The sequence below is a fragment of the Chlorocebus sabaeus genome, chromosome 25 (genome assembly GCF_047675955.1).
Source record: "Chlorocebus sabaeus isolate Y175 chromosome 25, mChlSab1.0.hap1, whole genome shotgun sequence".
Lineage (NCBI taxonomy): Eukaryota > Metazoa > Chordata > Mammalia > Primates > Cercopithecidae > Chlorocebus > Chlorocebus sabaeus.
Window position 1 is genome coordinate 22,976,195 of NC_132928.1, and position 12,773 is coordinate 22,988,967.

General features: G+C 48.7%; 1 protein-coding gene and 1 pseudogene across 1 annotated transcript in view; both read right to left on the reverse strand.

Annotated features, from left to right (window-relative positions):
• The window catches only part of RASSF5 (Ras association domain family member 5), a 79,141-nt gene that overhangs the window by 56,791 nt on the left and 9,577 nt on the right, over nt 1-12,773 (reverse strand). The window lies entirely within an intron of this gene.
• Nucleotides 1,263-2,452, reverse strand: LOC140710307 (large ribosomal subunit protein eL8 pseudogene; annotated as a pseudogene).

Here is a 12,773-nt window from a genome sequence, read left to right on the forward strand (position 1 = left end):
GAGCTTTTCTTTTTACTTCCCTAACATCCAAGTCCATCTGGCCAGTGGCCGCAGCATCAGACATCCTCATCTCGAAAGCCCGTCTGTGCACACCCCATCAGTGCCCACTGACCTTCCTCCAGACCTTCACCTGTAGGTGCATCACGGTCCTAAGGAAAAGGTCTTGATCATCCTCAGACTGTCCATGGCTCCCCTGTGAGCAAGGGAGGCCCCAGGGCTCAGCTCCCTGCAGTGGGGAGTGGTGGGGTGTATTTGCTTAGAGTCTGCAAGGGGTAACCCTGCCCCACGTGGCAGAAAGGCTCTGCTGGCCCCCTGGAACATCCCTCCTCCCTGCTTTTCTATTCACCCCTCCTCCAACATTTGAACTTCTAAAATCTCACTCTAGTGTCAGAAAAGAAAATTGTTAACCAAAGTTAATAACTTCCAGCATTAAAGGGGATGTGGGGAAATGAGAAGGTACTAATGAGAAGGTGGTATCAACTTCCTGCAGGAATTCATTCTGAGTGTGTATTTACTCATATCTAAATATATCATCATGAAAATGTTCATCATGTAGTTATTTATGACAACAAAATGCTAGAAATACCCCCACATCCATCTACAAAAGACTAGTTATAATTATATTTTGAAATGGAATACTGTGTAGCCATTACATAAGATGATGCGTATTAATATTGGTCAACATGAAAATATGTCCACAGCATAGATCTGAAAAAGGAAAAAGGTTGCATTTTATGATTTCAGTGATATAAAATCTATACATACTTACACATTATGCAGAGAGATGTCTGGAAGGCAGGTCACGTGTTTGCTTTGAGTGATGGGATTTCAAGTGCTTTTCCTACCTTTATAGTTTCTAAATTGTTTAAATTTTTATAATGAAAATATATTCTTTACTAATGGAAAAACGCCACAAAAAGGGAACAAAGAAAAATCATGTACCCATACTGTGATGACCTCAGGTACCATTACTCAGAACCCACCATACACCAGGTATTCTACATGCATTATTTCATGTAATCCATACTATGACTGGGCAATTTGTGTTTCTACCCCAATTTTTAATTTTTATTTTATTGTATTGATTTTTTTGAGGCAGGGTCTCACTGTGCCACCCAGGCTGAAGTGCAGTGACGTGAACACGGCTCGCTGCAGCCTTGACCTCCCAGGCTCAAGTGATCCTCCCACTGGGTAGCTGGGATTATAGACACACACCACCACACCTGGCTAATTTTTGTTGAAGGAAAATTTATATTATTTTAATTATTTTTATGTACAGAAAACTCAACAGTGTACATTTAACCCAGTTTAGTGGCAAGTTCTTTAGCCTTTGCCTTTTTGAACTTGGCGATGTGAGCCACAGACTTGGGACCCAGGACATTGCCACCCCAGTGACGGCGGATCTCATCGCATCTGTCTTTGTAAATGGTCCTGATAGCTTCCACCAGCTTGGCCAAAGCGCCTTCGTCTTCCGAGTTCACCTGTGTGAAGGCGGCAGTGGTGTAGGTCTTCCTGCGGACTAGACGGCCCAGTCTTGCCTTCCCCTTGATAATGCAGTAAGGGACCCCCATTTTACAACACAGGGCAGGCAAGAAGACAACCAGCTCGATGGGATCCACGTCGTGTGCAATCACCACCAGCTGAGCTTTCTTGTTCTTCACGAAGGTGGTGACGGTGTTAACTCCTGCTCGAAGGACAGGTGGTCTCTTAGTGGGGACATCGCCTTTGCCAGCAGCTTTCTTCTTGGCCAGGGCCAACGGCCTCTGCTTCTTCTCTCGCTTTTGTTTCTGGTCTGTACTTGTGGGCCAGCTTAAGCAGCTGAGTAGCTGTTTGGCATTAACCAGCTGAACTGGTTAATGGCAGGAGTCACTTTCAGCCCCTTATAGAGGATGGCTCTCCGCTGCTGCCACCTGATAGAGCGGGGCCATTTCACAAAGCAGGTGAGGTCTCTTTTGGGCTGGATGTCCTGTCCAATGCCAGAATTCTTAGGCCTTTCTCAAACAGGGGATTCACCACTTTCTTGGCCTCCTGCTTCTTCATGACAGCAGGGGCCAGAGCCACCTGCTTCCCCTTGGCCTTCTTTCCTTTCAGCAGCTTGGGTGGCGGGAGGAGAGAGCTAATTTTTTAATTTTTTGCAGAGACGAGGTTTCATGTTGCCCAGGCTGGTCTCAAACTCCTGGCGTCAAGTGATCTGCCTGCCTCGGCCTCCCAAAGTGCTGGGATTGCAGGTGTGAGCCACTGTGCCTAGCCACTGCTAATTTTTTTAAAATAGACTTTTTTGGAACAGTGTTGGTTCACAGTAAAATTGAGCAGGAAATACAGAGAGTTCTTTATATCCTCTGCCCCTACATATGCTGCACAGCTTCCCCTATTATCAGCGTCCCCCACCAGAGTGGTACATTTGTCACAACTGATGAACCTATACCGACACGTCATTATCTCCAGAGTCCATAGTTTACATTAGGGTTCACTCTTGGTGCTGTGGACACATGTGTAATGACATACACCCACCATTATAGCCTCAGGCAGAGTAGTTTTGCTGCCCTAAAAACCCGCTGTGCTCCGCCTATTTATCCCTTCTTCCTCTCTAACCCTGGCAACCCCTGATCTTTTAACTGTTTCCGTAGATTTATCTTTTCCAGAATATCATATAGTGGGAATCGTAAGATAGGTAGCCAATTTTCAGATCGGCTTTTTCACTTAGTACTATGCATTCACTTAGTATTATCTCCCTTTTTTTTTTAATTAAAAAAAAATTGTGGGTACATAGAAGTTGAATATATATTTATGGGGTTCCTTGTCTTTTCATGGCTTGACAACTCATTTCTTCTTATTGGTGAATAATATTCCATTATTTGGATGACCATAGTTTATTCATCTCTTCACTTACCAAAGGACATCTTGGTGGCTTCCAAATTTTGGCAACTCTGAATAAAGTTGCTATAAACAACATTATTCAGGTTTTTTTGTGGACATAAGTTTTTAACTCATTGGGTCTACTCCTATTTTAGAGATGGGGAAATTAAATGACCTTTGGCAGCCTCGTAGCTGGCGAGTAGCAGGGTGGACAGTGAAGATGCATCACGCCTGGCTGCTCTTCAACAGCCCGTTCCTCAGAACCATCCCCTCCACTTACTCCTGGTCCCTACTCTGCACTGCGTGAGGCCAGGGATGGGCTTCATCAGGGATGGGAGTCAGGGTGGTCCAAGGGCAGCAAGAGCCTGGGTTGAAGGAATTTGGGAAAGGAGTGCTTTTTGCTCTGTCCTAGCAGGGAGCAGGGAGAGTGCCCCACCTGAGGTCTCTGTCCTGTCTTTGGAGGGCCTGAGATGTGCCACTTCACAGCTGTCCTCCAAGCTCAACCAAGTCACTCAGCCTTGGAGGCTGCCAGCATCCTGGGAGTTTCTGAAGCCACCCATACTGTCTGCCTGCTCTGAACTGGTCCTCCATCCATGACCCCTTTGTCTCTGGAACACCATATCTGGGAGACTTGGAACCACCCAGGCAGCAGCCAAAGGTTCTTGTCCTAAGAGCTCAGCTCTTCAGCCAAGTTCAGGCTCCACAAGACAGCAGGCTCTCAGCCTTCCCCACTCAAAGAGGCCCAGCCTCTGCAAACCCGCTCCCTACAAAGCCAAAATGGACACCATGTTCCCAGCACCAACTGCCTCACAGATTGGCACCAGAGCACACCCACTTACCAGCCATACATCAGAAATCCTTACCCAGATGGTGTGATCCGTTGAAACACACTGTTTAACATATGCGATAGAGGTCTTGGAGAATGGGTGGAAAAGATGGAACACTCAGTCGGGAGCTGGGGCGTGGAATGAATCTGGACTCTGGAGTCACATGAATCAGAGTTTGAACCTGAGCCCTCCCTCTAATTGGGTATGAGACACCCGGACAATTAACCTCAGTTAAGTATGGAATTTAGTTAGCCTCAATTTCCTCAACTGCAAATGGCGCTGGTAATATCTTTCTTGCTAGCAAATTTGTTGCCAAAATTAGAGAGTATGTATGCAAAGCATCCAGTGGCACCTGGCATATGGTAGGTGCTCAGTAAATGGCAGCTGTCATTTTCAATGCTGTGAGATGCCTGAGTCCACCCAGCTTCCTGTGGACTCAGCATGTGATGCCAGCCAAAAACCCTCTCAATTTTCAGGTCCCCTTCTAACGTATTAGGGTGAGAAGAATTGTGCAACTTTCCTGCTCCTCTGAGTTCCTCCCACCTGGTCCCACTTCCCTCCAACTTCTGCCTTTAATGGGTCCAGAGGAGTAAAGCAGGGGGCTGTTGATGAGTGGGAAGGCAAAGAGACTGTGATAGTCAAGCCTGGAGGTCTGCAGCCATTGCCAAAATCAACACGATCTATAAGATTTTCAAACTTCTGGCTAAACTCCTAGTGAGGCTGGCAACAAGGGAATGGAAACTCCTCACTCCAAGGGTCAGGCAGCCAGCTCAGGACATCTGTATCCTTATGTTTCCAGGAAGGAGGCGAACCCCAGCCCTCTTGAGACCACTTACTGTAGTTCCTTGATTTAGAGGACAGACCACCTTGGGGGCATTCAGCATCCTGCAGCCCAACCCAGAGGGCCTGGAGGCACACAACTGCTCCCTCCCTCCACACAACCCCAGCCCCAACTCCAACACACACACACACACACACACACACACACACACACACACAGTGCCAGAAAACAAGCCAGGAAGCAAACAGGAAAGCTCAATGTAATGGTAAGATGGGTGACCTGGAACTCTAAGGTCAGAGATGGCCAGCCCCTCACGTGGACAGGCAAGATGGGCAGCTGACACCCAGGGGCTGTCGTCTCTGTGGGAAGAGCCAAGAGGGGATGCGCCTGAGCATGCTCCAGTTTGGCTCAGATGCTGAGTTCCCATGTAAAACAGTGGGTTGGGGTGGAGGGCTTTATGGAAGGAGGCTCCTCCAAGGCCGGCGAGGAGGGAAAATGCTGGAAACATGGGGTGAGGCTGGGAGCCTCTGCTGAACCGAGGCACAGGCAAGAGAGCCAAAGACCATCCCAAGATCCTGGTCTTTACTCTCTTCCAAAATGACTCTATCAGTTTTCTGTGTGGCAGGGCTGGGTGGGGTTGACATACACTTTTGAGCGGCCATTTTGTACTAAAGGGAAAGGCATAAGATCTGCTCAGTTGTTGCTCAGAGACCAAAGCAGATATTAAAATTCTCTCTGGGGCCCTCAAGGTAGCTCACGCCAGTAATCCCAGCACTGTGGGAGGCTGAGGCAGGAGGATTGCTTGAGGTCAGGAATTTGGGACCAGCCTGGGCAACCAAACAAAACAATTAAAACAATTGTTTTTTTCTTTAAAAAAAAAAAAAAAACAAAAAAAAAAAAACAGTTCTACAAAACAATTAAAACCTTAGTCTGGGTGGCGGGTGGTGTGTGCCTGTAGACCCAGCTACTCAGGTGGGTGAGGTGAGAGGACGGCTTGAGCCCCGGAGTTCAAACCTGTAATGAGCTATGATTGGTCCATTGTACTCCCGCCTGGGGGACAGAGTAAGACCCTGTCTCTGAAAAAAAAAAAAAAAAAAAAAAAAAAAAAAAAAAAAAAAAAAAAAAATTCTTTCTGGAACCTGGGTCCCAACGTATCAGTGATTTATTCTTCAAGCCACATTCCCAGGTAGGCTGGATGTGTCCCCTGTGCCCTCCTCCCAAACACACCCAGCCTGCTTGGCAGAACTTGGGCACCCCGGCTGGCCTGTAGGGGCACCATCCTGTCTCACGTAGGTGGGTGTGGGTGGGTGTGCCTTTCAGGCAGGCACATTAATCATTCATCTCCAACACAACCGCACATCCCTAGGCTGAAAACACCAACAAAAGGAAGGTACTGTGGCCAGACCAGGCTGGGCGTGTTGAGGTGGGGGTGTCTTGGGAGGAGTGGGCAGAGGAAGAGAGGGCAAGACAGTTCACAACAAGTTCACACAAGATGCAGGAAGTAAGAGGAGCGCCTGCCAGGCACCCAGGACAAGGAGGACAGGCCTGACCCCGGCACCTTCTCTACATGGCCTGTTCCCACCGTTTTGTTCTTTGGGGGTGCTGCAGCTTGAAGCATGTCCCCACTTTCTCTCTCTCTCTCTCTCTCTCTCTCTCTCTCTCTCTCTCTCTCTCTGTGTGTGTGTATTATAAATAAATGTAATAGTGTTGAGTCATTTTTAGCAAATTATGCTTCAACTTTAGACTGTATTAACTGACTCCCTGCTAGGACAATGTGAGAGCTCTCCTTCCCATCTCTTCTGCCCCTATCCCTTGATGTTTCCTAATATCATATTACAGGTGCCTGCCACCATGCCTGGCTAATTTTTGCATTTTTAGTAGGGTAGGGTTTTACCTTGTTGGCCAGGCTAGTCTTGAACTCCTGACCTCAGGTGGTCTGCCCACCTCAGTCTCCCAAAGTGCTGGGATTACAGGTGTGAGCCACCACACCTGGCATTTATTTTTTAATACATCCAATGTTTATAACGTTTCTATTGTTTTAATCATAGCCCACTGTTGTCTAAAATTAGCTTTACTTTTAAATGAATTCAGTCATCTTACAATAGCTAAACCATTTTAAATTTCTTAAATTTTAATTCATTTTTGGCTTGACTACATTTTAGGGGGTTCTTTGTAATTTTTATATACATTATGTTTCCTGATGATGCTCTATGCCCCTTTAAGAGATGCACCTCTATTTGACCGACCTTCTTATACCATCGCACTGTGGCCTCATGCAGTACAGCTTGCTGATGACAGTGATGGCCAGGAGAAAATGTGGAGGGCGCAGAAAGAGGTGGGAAAGTCTGCAGGCCCTCGGTGCACATCACAGAGCAGCCCTGAGAATCCCCGCTTGGTCAAGAATGGTAAGAGGCAATCTATTTTGGGAGAAAGTGTAAAAGGAAATGATTTGGGGCAGGGTGCTGGGGCGAGCAAGCCAAAAGGACCTCATTCCTCACGTGCAAGTGAATGTGAGAGATTTGTCACCTGGACCCTCCGACACCATATCAGGAAACTCTGAATTTGCATTTAGGGTATGGCCATGCAGAGAGAAGTGCAAAGACATAGCATAGTTTCTGAACAGGGCAATTAAATTATGTGTGACCATCAGGACACATGTACTCAGAGATACACAGGGAGAGAAGAGGGCACCTTTTTCTATGGTTCCATCTCCCCTCTTTCCACATCCACCCAGTTCCTAACCAGTTGTTCATTTGTGCATGTGTGGCCTGCATTCACTCACCATGTGCTGACTGAGGGCCTCCCATAGCTCACTGTTACAAAGCACAGGCAGTCACAACTAAGACTGCGTGTGACAGGAAGAAGTGTGTGAAAGGATTCGAGAGAGAGAAAGCGAGCTCGGTAAAGAGATATACTGATTTGATCATCACCACGGGAAAAAAGAAATCCTATTGCCAGGCACCTTAAGAAAATAAAAAATAATTTAAAACACTGTAGGCAGTTGGGTTTAAGGGAACTCAACAAAGAGCAACAAGCCCGTGGTATCCAAAGCCAGTGTGGAGCTGTCAGATACCCTCTCGGCCCCAGGCCTGCTCAGGAGGGGCCCCTCCTCTAGGCATGTGTCACTCTGCTCTGGGTGTAAGAGAGACAAAGCAGCAGAGGTACCCCAGCCCTGGGCTCTGGGCCCTCTCAGCCATCCCTGGGGCCCCTGAGAAGACAGACGGAGGACCGTGAGTAGCTGACAAAGGATTTGGGCTGTAGAGGTGAGGGACACGTATGGAAAGAGGAGGGGAGGGTTGCTTTTGTTTGCTTGTGTTTCTGTGTTTAAGGCAGGCAATCATCTCTGAGAAGGGGCAAAGGGCAGCCTAGCTTCTTGTTAGCCTGGAGTATATTTGTGGTAGTATGCCACAGACCCCAAAGATAAGGACAACCAAATAGGATTGCAAGGAGACCTGGCTGGGCATATGCAAACTGCAGGATGGCAGATGAAGCTGGTACAGAAATACAGATATGAATGCACCACAGGTATGCCCAGTTCTAGTGCCAGGAGGTCACAGGAGGCCAGAAGCAGGCAGGTTCAGTCTGTCATGGGACAGCCAGGCTACTACATCCAACTGGTTTTTCCACACCTGCTTTGATGTCACTTGCAGCCATTCAAAATGCCAATCATCAACTGGGCGAAAGCAGGCTTTTTTGCAGTGAGAAGGAAAGTAAATAGATTATGTCAGAGGCCCTCTCTGCTGGAGACACACAAAGGCTTCTTTACAGCTGCATCACTGCAGCCAGGACCACCAGAGACATCTGGAAAGACCCAGGCCTCTTTCCCACAGACCCCCCAGCAGCCTTTTAAAATGACATATGACTTGCTCCTTGGTGACATGCTTGCTTAGCTCCTAAAGATACCCAGTGGGCTAATCTAGCTCTGCCTGTTAATTATGTGATGTAGTAAACGCAATGATAGGAATTTTTCCAGGGAATGTGTTTATGAGTTTATGTCTCTCCTCTACGTTTGCCTGGGCAACCTTCAAATCCTGTCTCTTTCACTGAGATGCAGGCAGTCCACCCTGGCCCAGGTACAATGGAGGAGCAGACAACCGTGCTGCAGGCTTGTCCCAGTGACCTAGAGGGACCAGTTCTGAAAAGTCTTCCTGGGAGCACTCAGTGCCAGCAGCTCCCAGTGCAGGGCTTTCTATGCACCAAGCATGGTTTCAACTGTTTGACATTTAATCCACCCCATGCCAGTTGGTATTTTCTGCACTATCTTATACTTGGAAAAACGAGGCTCAGAGAGGCTAATCTGTAGGAGGAAGGCCCTACAGCCAGAAAGTGGTAACTCCAGGATACTGACTCAAGGCAGCCTGGCTCCAAGCCTGTTTTCTCTTCTCTCTCTCTCTCTCTCTTTTTTTTTTTTTTTGAGATGGAGTCTCGCTTTGTCACCCAGGCTGGAGTGCAATGGCATGATTTTGGCTCACTGCAACCTCTGCCTCCCAGATTCAAGCAATTCTCCTGCCTCAGCTTCCCGAGTAGCTGGGATTACAGGTGCCCATCTCCTTGCCCAGCTAATTTTTCTGTTTTTAGTAGAGACGGGGTTTTGCCATGTTAGCCAGGCTGGTCTTGAACTCCTGACCTCAGGTGATCTGCCTGCCTTGGCCTCCCAAAGTGCTAGGATTACAGGCGTGAGCCACTGCACCTGGCCACCAAGCACGTTTTCTTAAATGCCACACTCCAGGCTGCGAGTGAGTTAGGATATTCCAGACGTCCACAGTCTGCAGTCCACCTTTCCCATCATTGTGAGCATCCTGTCTTCTCCCCTCCTCTGTTGTCAACTAAGCCCAAATGCTAACACAAGTTAAGCAAGCTCATCGCAGCCACAGTGCAGTATGTGCCCTGACCTTAATGCTGCCACTTCAGCCCTGATTGATTTTACTTAAATCTATAACTCCTTGGGCTGAATAGCAAAGGAGCAAGGAAATGATCTGTTGAATAATTCTTAGAGAGTAAGGGAGGGGGAAAGAGAGGATGAATACCAACACGCTTGTGAGCATTTAAACTGAGGAACTCGGTGTCCAATTCTCTTCTCAGTGAAGGTCACAGTATGTATTAGGCTATCGATGAGGATAAATTATTCAGGCTGGCTAAGGAATATTTGTCTCCAAATGGGGATTAGGTCTAGTCCAATTAAAATTTCCACTTCTCAAGAGGGAAAGCCTTAATCAGAAAAGTTGTATTTTTCATAGTCAAGATCCTATTGTTTTTTAAAACTCTGCTTCCAAAAACAGCCCAGAGATGGCACTTCATTTTTTTTTTTTTTTTTTTTTTGAGACGGAGTCTCGCTCTGTCGTCCAGGCTGGAGTGCAGTTGCCAGATCTCGACTCAATGCAAGCTCTGCCTCCCGGGTTTACGCCATTCTCCTGCCTCAGCCTCCCGAGTAGCTGGGACTACAGGCGCCCACCACCACGCCCGGCTAGTTTTTTTGTATTTTTTAGTAGAGACGGGGTTTCACTGTGTTAGCCAGGATGGTCTCGATCTCCTGACCTTGTGATCTGCCCGCCTGGGCCTCCCAAAGTGCTGGGATTACAGGCTTGAGCCACCGTGCCCGGCCGGCACTTCATTTTAGTCCCATTCCTACGACTTAGTGTGGTGCCCTGCCTAGATCCCCACTGATTCTTGAAAGTATATGAAAGAAGTATAGAGAAAAATGAGGAGGGGGCCCAAGAAAAGTGTGTATGCCCCAAAGAGTGCCAACAATTAAAGAGAAGCAGGTTCCAGACCCGGCCAGATGACAATAACCTTCAGTGGAGGCCTTACTTGTGTGAGCTGTCTCATCTGTGAAACAGAATAATCCCCTTCCCATTCCCACCACACCAGGATCTGGAGGGAATAAATGATAGTGAAAGCAAACAAACGTAAATGCTCTGAGTCTTTAGCAGAGAGTGCTACAGAAATGTAAGATGCTGTGGACAGCATGAGACAGTGGAAGGAATCCAAGGCTGGAAGGCACGTGCCCAGGGTTCCTGGTCCTGGCACTGCCACCAGCAGGCTGCCTTTTGTTGGTCCTAGCTTCCTTTCGTTGGAAAAGGGGCATGGGATGACCTAAGGTCCTATGATGATTTGGATTCCGGTTGTCTCTGCCTCTTATCTTTCACTCATTGCTATGCCGTCCAGTTATCCTTCTTCAGGCAAGGACTGTTCTCGCCCTAGTTAGTGCTCAGGAGAGGAATCAGTGGTCTGGCCACTTCCCGAGGCCAGGGCTCCTGTCCAACTGTGTTCTGCCCAGCAGCCTCCAGCCCCGTGCAGCCTGCACCTTCACTAAGTCTGCAGGTAAGAAGCCTTTGCCTGGGAAACGTCACTGTTCCCCAGTCCTCAGAAGGCTGATTCAGCAGCTCAGCAAGGTCTGAAGGGCTACAGGATAGGCAGAATGGAGAACAGTGGCCATCTGAGATACCCATATTCTGCCAGCTCAGTGATCCTGATTAAGATGACTGCTTGGCCCTAATTCTCAGCCAACAAAAAGTTGTTAAAATCCACTACCAACTCAAGGCCTCCGAAACAGGCAGACCATGTCCTTTGGGTCTGGCTCTTCAGCCCATACCAGGCAAGGTGACAGTACCTAAGCCTTTTCTCTGTGGAATCAGGAGGGCCAAGGAGTAGTGCTGAACTCAGCACTAAATAGCAGACTGCCAGAAAGATCCTGTTCTCCTTTTCCATGGGAGAGGCCAGGAGCAGAGGCCTCAGAACCCAAGCTCCCCCAACCAGATTGACTTGGACCTACCCCGAGCCCTCCGGGCCCCGCTGTGGAACCTGTGCAGGATCTGGTGCCTTTTGGAGACCGAGCGGCTCTTCGGGAGCCTGCAGAAGAGCCGCTGGAGCTGAGCAGTGACCGTCCCAAAGCAGGCAGTGGTGGCCTTCTCCTCCTGGCCCTCAGTCATCTCAGCACAGGAGATCAATAGCTTTTCTCCAGGCTTGGCGTCAGGGTTGGAGTGCCGGGTGGGGGAGGGCTCCGGGGAGGGCCCTGGGCCTCGCATGACCCGGACAGTCACCTGGGCCCTCAGGCTCTGGTACACGCACCGACTGACTGACGATCCTTCTCTCTCGGCACTGAGGTCCTTTCCCCTCCACCTCCCCCAATGGAAAACTTTCTATTCCTGGGGCTTTTAGCTTGATAAGATAAAAATGCCCCCACCAAACAGGCTGCAGGGAAGAGCCTGCCCCGAGCCTCACTTCTCAGTTGCGCCTGTGAGTCTGAAAATCAATGTCTCCAAAGTTTCAGACGACAGAAGTGATCGGTTACCTCACACCACGTGCCCAGCCCAGGAGCTCCTTAATGGATTTCTTTGGGGGTGGTGGATTACTAATGCTTCACCAGCTGTACAGGCTCCTAAGGGACAAACTGGGGCTAATTCACATCCTCCGGTGCTAAGCCCAGGTGGGGGAAGGGCCCATAAGGAGGCGGTGTTGCTTTAAGAGGGTCAGGCCATTCATTTATCTGAGACTAGATACCTGAGCAGAAGAGGATACGACCCTATGGGTGCGGGGTGGTGAGAAAAGATCAGTCTCTCACAAAAGGGCAGAAATGTTGTTCTCTTGCCCCAAAACAGTACTCACAGGTGTTCCCTCAGTCTGACTCCTAGAAGCTGCCAAGCCCTAGTAGAAAAGTTCTGGGAGGCCCTGTTGCCCAGTCCAAGACAGAAGACTGGTACCAGACAGGGAGCAGAGCCTTCCAGAAAAGCCACTAGAGAGGGGTGCCCCTCCCAGGCTGCCCAGAGATGACAGGACTCACCTGCCAACCACCAGCAGGGACCAGTTTAACATGAAGGAGGGACACTTGTTCTTTTTTTTTTTTTTTTTTTTTTTTGAGGCAGGATCTTGCTCTGTTGCCCAGGTTGGAGTGCAATGGTCCAATCATGGCTCACGGCAGCCTCGACCTCCTGGGCTCAAGTGATTCTCTCACCTCCCAGCATGTAGCTGGGGCTACAGGTGGGCACCACCACATCCAGTTAATTTTTATATTTTTTGTAGAAGTGGAGGTCTCACCGTGTTCCCCAGGCTGGTCTTGAACTCCTGGACTCAAGAGATCATCCTGCCTCAGTCTCCCAAAGTGCTGGGATTACAGGTGTGAAGCCACCATGCCCAGCAGGGACACCTCTCCCTTAACCAGAGGAAATGCACCTCAGAGGAATCACACACTTGCAGAATCCCTTGTGGAAGATGCACTTACACGTCTGTGCTCGGATGCCACCCTTCCTCAGTGGCAGATTGGTTCTTTCTCCCTAATGCTTCCTCAGGGAGAAGGGAGCTGCCCATAGCCT